This window comes from Phyllostomus hastatus, unplaced genomic scaffold (assembly GCF_019186645.2).
Source record: "Phyllostomus hastatus isolate PE091 unplaced genomic scaffold, TTU_PhHast_1.1 phas_contig_65, whole genome shotgun sequence".
Classification (NCBI taxonomy): Eukaryota; Metazoa; Chordata; class Mammalia; order Chiroptera; family Phyllostomidae; genus Phyllostomus; species Phyllostomus hastatus.
Genome location: NW_025333932.1, coordinates 6,072,308 through 6,080,643, shown reverse-complemented (window position 1 = coordinate 6,080,643; position 8,336 = coordinate 6,072,308). Strand labels below are relative to the sequence as shown.

Here is an 8,336-nt window from a genome sequence, read left to right as displayed (position 1 = left end):
GGTAGGCAGTGCCACACACAATTTTAGGAAAAGAAAGGTGAAACGCTTTCCTTTTAACATTGACAGTAATAACAAGTGTTCCATCCCTTTCTTGTCCTTGACTTGGGTGACTTGTGCCCTAGTGTATGACTGCAAGGTGCACTTTCTGTTGACAGCTACAAGCAAAGCCTGTATGCTTCGATGAGCTGGATGGACAGTCCAGATGATCCAGGATGTTTAAGATGAGGTGGGCAGCAGAGATGTAGTCAACTGGACCCTTGGCTAAAACACACTGAAGGAGAGAGAACGAGTGCTCCTAAGTTTTCTTCCATACTTCACTCATGATTGAAATGAAGTAGATGAACAATGAATTTAGACTTCCCATCTAATTTCACCTTGTGTATCATTACTTAGGGTTTTCTAGCTGCTAAAGGCAAAAAAAAAAATTGATGACTATTGTGGAAATTAAACCAAATTTTCATGGACTATACCTATATTTAGTAAACTCTTTATTTTCAAGAGAATTATGCATTATTTTCTATTATAATTTGGTATTAATGTTAAAAGCATACCTGATACTACCTGCTATCACAGGTGCTATCTGATGAAATTTCTGGCCTTTTAACTAAATTCTGATAGTCTGTACTCCAAGATCTATCAGAACTGAATAAATCTGTAGTGCTAACTGCCTCACATTGAACTGTTGCTCTCTAAATGTAACCTCATGATAGAATAAAGGTGGCATACTTTCCAAATCTTTAGAAAAATTGTGTTCCTAAGCCAAAAGCCCAAGATTAAACTATGTCTACAGAAGGAAAACCACTAACTGGAAGAAGAATGGATGAAGAACATGAACAAAGATTTTTTCATCTTATTTAGCTTTTTATTAACAGATTTACTTAGTTAATCATATAATTAACATTTTCTGTGTGCCCACAGGGTGCCTGAAAAAGAGACGCTGTAAAAATGAAGGCACAGAGCATGAGCAAACTTGGAATTCCTACCCATTACATGGGAGTGAGGTGAACATTTAATGCTGCTTCAATTTATATGTATCAGGAAAAGTTTCTTAGAAGAACTGAATGCTGAATTGCATTTTGATGAATAGCTGTTGTATCATAAGCATATGTCCATTGTACTGCAGAGTTGGTATTAAACTTTATAGCAAGATATATTCAATTTTCACCATTCATACTATCAAACTTTGAGATTATTTTTGAACTTTTGCTATTATAGGGAACATTATTATTTACAAGGTAGAAATCAGAAGATTGCCTCAATGTCCAATAATAAAAAAATGATGAAATAAATCACATAATGGATGTAACATAGAGGATTACCTAACATTAAAATGATTCTTTCCAAAAGTAAAGCAGAAAATGTATTATACACACACATGTATACATTATGATCTTAACAACATTAAATTTTATATACATAAGAAAACATCAAGGCAATTTTACCAAAATTTTTTCTGTGGTTAATTCTGTATGTGGGGTTATGGATCATTATTAATAAGTTTTCTTATTATTCTTTACTTTTTAAAGTTCTTCAGTAAAAATCACATCTTATTTCAGAATTGGGAATATCTGTATGTTTAAAGTTTCAAGATATTTGATGTCGGGATTGAAATTTTTTTTTATCCTTTACAAAGGTATTTCTCATTGCTTCCCCCTCTGGATCATAACTGTCAATTTAAAGAGACATAAACAATATCAACAATCCAAGCATTGAGACAAAGTAAAAGAAGGACTTCCAGTCAATGTGGAAGTGCAGGAAGACATGTTTCACCTCTTTGCACAACCACATCAAAATTGCAACTAAAATATAGAACAACCATCACTCAGAACCATCAGAAATTGAGTTGACTGGAAGTCTGCCAATTATAGAATTAAACAAACCAAATCCATCTAGATTAGTAGGAGGGGCAGAGATGAGGAATGGGCTGCTTCCATACCCAAGAGTGGTGGATAAAAATTTGGGAGGGATATCTTGGGAGAGAGGAGTCCCAGCCCTACACAAGGCCAACAAGCCCAGGGTTCCAGTGTCAGGAAGATAAGTCCCCAAAACTTCTGGATACAAAAATCAGTGGGTATTCAGTGGGTAGAAGAAACTCCCTGAGCCCCACGCTGTTCCGCTTAACCAACCCACACACAGACTAATGTACTCAGATTTACTTCCTCTGAGCTCCAGCAATGAAATAGTATCTTAAAAGGCAGCATTCACATACTGGAAGAAACTGAAGTGTTTGGCATCAGGGTGAGCAGAGGCCATTTTCCTTTGTCTGAGCCCTCCCTGTACAAAGCAAATGAACTGACAAACTGGTATCATATCTGAGACTCCATCAACCTGGCTAACACTGTTTGACCAGCCTTGGACATCACCAGAGACTCCACCCCACCCAACTTACAAGCCCACCAAAGCTTCTTTTTCATATGAATGGCTGGCCTTGGCTTATGCTTCACAGCATCCTAAATCCTCTCAAACAAGCAACAGCTGGCCTCAGTGAGCCCCAGGCCCAGCACTAGCAGCAACAAGCCTAGACTCACAGCTCAGCTTCGTCTGGGAATCTCCAAGCCCAGCACAGTAGCAGCCATCTCAGATTGCTTTATAGCTCAGGCAGGGTGGCCCAGGCAAAACACAGGGTGGGGGACTGACCCTGGCCTATACCACCAGGAAAACTCCAAGGCCAGCACACCCAGTGGACAGCTACAGACCATGCCAGAGCACCACCACCCTGCACCTCACACAGCTGATCCTCCAAGGAGGGTGGAGGTCAGTGGTAAGTGGTCACAGCCAATCTGTGCAGCTGACTGGCCTGTGTAAATCCCTCCCATGATCTTCCAACAGCAACCAAGGCTCAACTACAAGAGGAAGGTGCACTCAGCCCACACAAAGGGTGCACCTCTAGTACTCAGCTAAGGTGATAGGGGAGGCTGTGTCACTGGACCCTACAGGACACCTACAGGACACCTACTACATTAGGCACACTATCAAGACACAGAGTCATAGCAGCTCTACCTAATACATAGAAACAAACACAGGGAGGCTGCCAAAATGAGGAGACAAAGAAACATGGCTGAAATGGAAGAAAAGATCAAAACTCCAGAAAAAAGAGCGAAAAGAAATGGAGATAAGCAATCTATCAGATGCAGAGTTCAAAACACTGGTTATAAGGGTGCTCAAGGAACATAGTGAGGACCTCGGCAACATAAAAAAGATCCAGTCAGAAACAAAGGATACACTAATTGAAATAAGGAACAATTTCCAGGGGAACAACAGTGGAGTGGATGAAGCTGAGAATCAAACCAATGATTTGGAACATAGGGAAGCAAAAACAACCAATCAGAACAATAAGGAGAAAAAAAGAGTCCCCCCCAAAATGAGGATAGTATAAGCAGCCTCTGGGACAACTTCGAGATATCCAACATTCGCACCATAGGGGTGCCAGAAGGAGAAGAGAAAGAGCAAGGAATCGGAAATCTATTTGTAAAAACAACGGAAGCAAGCTTCCCTAATTTGGCGATGGAAATACATGTGCAAGTCCAGGAAGCACAGAGAGTCCCAATGCAATGGATGCAAAGAGGCCCACTCCAAGACACATCAAAATTAAAATTCCAAATGTTAAAGATAAAGAGAGAATCTTAAAAGCAACAAGAGAAAAGATGTTAGTTACCTACAGGGGAGTTCCCATAAGACTGTCAGTTCATTTCTCAAAAGAAACTTTATAGGCTAGAGGGATTGGCAAGAAATATTCAAAGTCATGAAAAGCAGGGACCTGCAGCCAAGACTGCTCTGCCCAGCAAAGATATCATGTAGAATCAAAAGGCAGGTAAAAGGGCTTCCCAGGCAAGAAAAAACTAAGAGTTCGTCATCACCAAACCATTATTATAGAAAATGTTAAAGGGACTTATTTAAGAAAAAGAAGGTCAAAACTATGAACAATAAAATGGCAAAAAATACATATCTATCAACAATTGAACCTAAAAAACTTACTAAGCAAACAAGAACAGACACAGAATCATGGATAGAGAGCCTTTTGATGGTTGCTAGATGGGAGGGGCATATCAGGGAATGGGTGAGGAAGTGAGGGGATTAAGAAGCACCACAAAGCTGTAGTTACAGCATAGCCATGGGGATGCACATTACAATACAGGAAATGGAGCCGCCAAAGAACTTACATGCATGACCCATGGACATGAACAATGGTGGGGGGATTGACTGAGGGCATGGGGGTGGAGTGCTGCATGGAGGTGGGCAAAGACGGAAAAGTCAGGACAACTGTAATAGCATAATCAATAAAAATAATTTAAAAAGAAAAACATTTCTTGTAATAAAAAAACAAAACAAAGGAAAATATGTTACCTGATTTAATAAGTAAAAATACCTCATTATTCTTTAATGTGCACTTCTTTGACTAGGAGATGCAAAGTTTGTTTCCCTATTTCATTTCCAGTTTGTAAAAGGTATTTTCTTCTTTCTGGATTACATACAATGTGCTTTGGCTAAATCTGTGTTATTTTCTTCCCTTTATAAAAATTCTTTATATAACACATACATTTGTGGCAAACATTTCTCTTTGGCTGCATTCTTTTTATTTGTTTTTTTGCTCTTCATCAGTTTTATTTATTTATTTATTTTTTAAATATTTTATTTTTTATTTTTACAGAGAAGGGAAGGGAGGGAGAAAGAAAGGAAGGGAAACATCAGTGTGTGGTTGCCTCTCATGTGTCCCCAACTGGGGACTTGTCCTGCAATCCAAGCAAGTGCCCTGACTAGGAATTGAACCAGCAATCCTTTGTTTCACAGGCCTGCACACAGTCCAGTCAGCCACACCAGTCAGGACTGCTCTCCATCAGTTTTAAATGTCAAATTTTATAAAAGACTTTAGCTCTCCAGAGGTCTTTCAATATTAAATTATACTTAGTAGTTTTACAAACTTTACTTTCACATAGTTTTCAATTAAACATTTAAAATTAACATTTATAGTATATTGTTTGTTGTAGTGATCTACATTTTTTCAAATCCTGATTAAAGCTCCCAACACCATTTATTTACAATTTTTATGATGCTTCCTTTAATTATATATGTATATTCACATACAAACATGCAGATATGTAGAATTTTTGTGTATAAATGTTTGCATAGTGTTATTCTTGAATTTATTATTTCATTATTCAATGTATATATTTGTCTAAAAGTTCATACATCTGTCTAAAATATACACTACTTTAATTAGACTTGCTTTAATCTTAATAAACTGCAATAATTTATATGTTACTATATATTCTTTCCACTTCACTTTTCTAGATCAATTTTACTACCAATTTTGGCCATACTCCAAGGGAAAGAAATGCATTTTGGCTTAAGATTGATAATTACATTAAATGTACAAATTAATTTAGAAAAATTGAATAACAAATAATTATAAAAACCTTAACAATTTATTTAAGTTTACAGAATTTTCTTCTTTTCTTTTTCTTTTTCATGTCAGATGGGTAATGTGTCAATGTCATAACAAATTTTGTGGGAGACACATGTCACACAAGAGGGTGAACACCCAATCATCATGCTTATGATAAATTTAGCAGAATTTTCTGACCCCTTCTTCTACCAAGAGATAACAATAAACCCTGCAGAGGCAAGAATGGAAACATAATGTCCAGAACTCCTGTATCTTCCCCTTTTCTCTCCACAGGTTCTAGGAAGCAGCAGCCCTCCACAAACACACAAAAACTTACCTTTGTGTTACTAATGGTTACAGTGAATGTTGCACAGCTCATGGGAATAATTCCCCACAACATTAAAATATTTAACCAGTTAAAGATTACGTAGGTTAACAAACATCCTGAGAAGAAGACATTAAACCTAAAAGCCTTTCTTATGTATGACCAATTATGATTTATCAGATTCCTTTACACCTGAGATTTCAAAATAAGGGTGTTGATTAGAAAGCAACAATTGATTTTGGGTCACAGGTCAGTTGTGGGAAAATCACATCTAATCTATATTGTAAATCTAGAACTTGGAATAGTCAGAGGGAATCAGAGAAGTCTGTGGAGAGAAGTTTGTGGAAGGGATGTTAGCAGGCATTCTTTTCCTCTTTCAAGTTTGTGTGGGACTCAGGTGTTTCTTGAGCAGATGGTTATATTTAAGTCAAGATATTAGTGCACAATGTTATTTCCAATTTTCTTTTTATCCCAGTTATATACACGGCCCTATATCCTAGACTCAACCCACATGGTGAGTGCATTTTATCAGAGGCATGATTATCAGTAGCTTTCTGAATATACTTTGTCATACCACACATATAATTTGTGCCAAGCACTGGATTGTATATTTTATATACATTAATTTATTTACTCTCCAGAACAAATCTGAAGAGTTCATATGAATCTAGCCTCCTTACTCATTTTTACTAGTACTCCTTTCCTCACATCCTTCAGAACTTAGAGTTTTGCTGCCCATGGAGAATTTTTCAAGTGATCTCTACAACTACATTGAACTCCAGAAGCTACCTTCTCTCTTCAGATTCTACCTGCTGGTATTGCCAATTGATGGACACACTGAACTTTGGGTGAACTGGTGTTCTTTCCATGATCAGCACTGGACTTAGGTTAGGTATCTCTTATCCCTCTCAGATCCTATCTTGTCTTGTCTACCCATTTGTCCATCTGTCTACTTAATACGTTGTCAAGGATAAGCAAAAATAAAATCTAATTCTAATGGTTTCAAAGACAGCTCTTACATTCAGTGTTAATACTAACATTGAAAAATGTGACCCCTTATTAGCACTTATAGAGATTCTTGGTCAAAATGACTACTGCCCATATGCACGTCTGTTGTTCCTATGAATTTAGATGGATACAGCTCACTACATTACAATGTGATGTAGGCTCTGAATACACAATCACTGGTGAATGTTACCAGTGATTGCCATTAAGGGAAAGCCATTTAGGAGAGAAGGGGGGAAAATTTAATAGCAAGAAAGAGAGTACTAGACTTTAAGTAAGGAGATCATGATTCAATTTTGGCTATACTATATATTAGCTTAGTGTCTGGGAAAGTTTATAAAATATTCTGAGCCTTTGTTTATGTTTAAAATATGGACTATATTATCTTATTCATAAAATTTTACAAAACAGTATATAGCAAAGACTTTATGGATTCAGGCATAGAGTAGGAGATTTGATCTATCAGGAAATAGATGGTACATTCAATAAGACAGTTAATGAGATTTATTGAGTAATTTATTTACAAGATGTGGACAGGATTAAGAGAAACCAAAGAAACCAAGGACAGAAGGAGCAAGAGGAACCAGGAGATATTAGACCATAGAAAAAGAATTCTGTCTGTAGAAGAAGATGCCTTATAGGATACCTGGTGTAGGTAAGGCAAGCAGAAACTACAAACTCTAACTTCATGCCAGTATCATTACATAAACCCAGTCATAGGACAGAGGAACTGGAGCCCAATTAATCCAGACCATGCAGACATACCTTCTGAGGCAATGAAAGAGAAGAGAAGAATGGAAATTAGATCTAGATGAGGCAAAAATAATTAACAGAGTGCTCGGGAAATATTTGGTAAATAAAACAATTATTGAGTCTGAATCTCTAAATGATTTCAAAGACAAAATAGTATACCACAGACTGAGAATGTGATGGTAAAATGGAGAAAAACATGATGGAAGAAGATAATTAGGGAAAGACATTTATTTGCTAAGGATTGAAAAGAATGGATAAATTAAAGAGTATTGAGAAAAAACCCTAAAAGAGAAAAGGCAATAGGGGGGCTTTGAGTAAAAGCAAGTGTATATAATAATAATAATAATAATAATAATAATAATAATATATGTTCCTTGATGGCCTTTCCCTTATTTTCCTCAGTCCACTCTCCTTTGCTACCAGGTTACACTGATGTCATGCACACCATCCTTATTATATTAACAGTGGTTGGACTTTTTCTGGACAGACCTTGTATACCTACTAAACATGATAGATATCTCTATATAATAAAAGTAGCTCTAAAGAGACCCACTTTATATACTCAATGGATGAGAAAAGTGATCCACCACACAAATATGTAATAGAATTAAATTTTTTAAAGATTTTATTTATTTATTTATTTTTAGAGAGGGGAGGGAGGGAGATGAGGAGGGAGAGAGAGAGAGAGAGAGAGAGAGAGAGAGACAGACAGACAGACAGACAGAGAGAGAGAAACATCAATGTGCGGTTGCTGGGGGCTGTGGCCTGCAACCCAGGCATGTGCCCTGTCTGGAAATCGAGCCTGCGGTACTTTGGTTCACAGCCTGTGCCCAAACCACTGAGCTATGCCAGCCAGGGATGGAATTAAAT

The 8,336-nt window shown here is 37.2% G+C and overlaps 1 non-coding gene across 1 annotated transcript; it reads right to left on the bottom strand.

Moving 5' to 3' along the window:
* Window positions 1–5,467: 5,467 nt before the first annotated feature.
* On the bottom strand, window positions 5,468–5,573 carry LOC123825876. The gene has a single exon (XR_006786972.1). It is a non-coding gene; the product is annotated as a small nucleolar RNA U13 (small nucleolar RNA).
* Window positions 5,574–8,336: the final 2,763 nt, after the last annotated feature.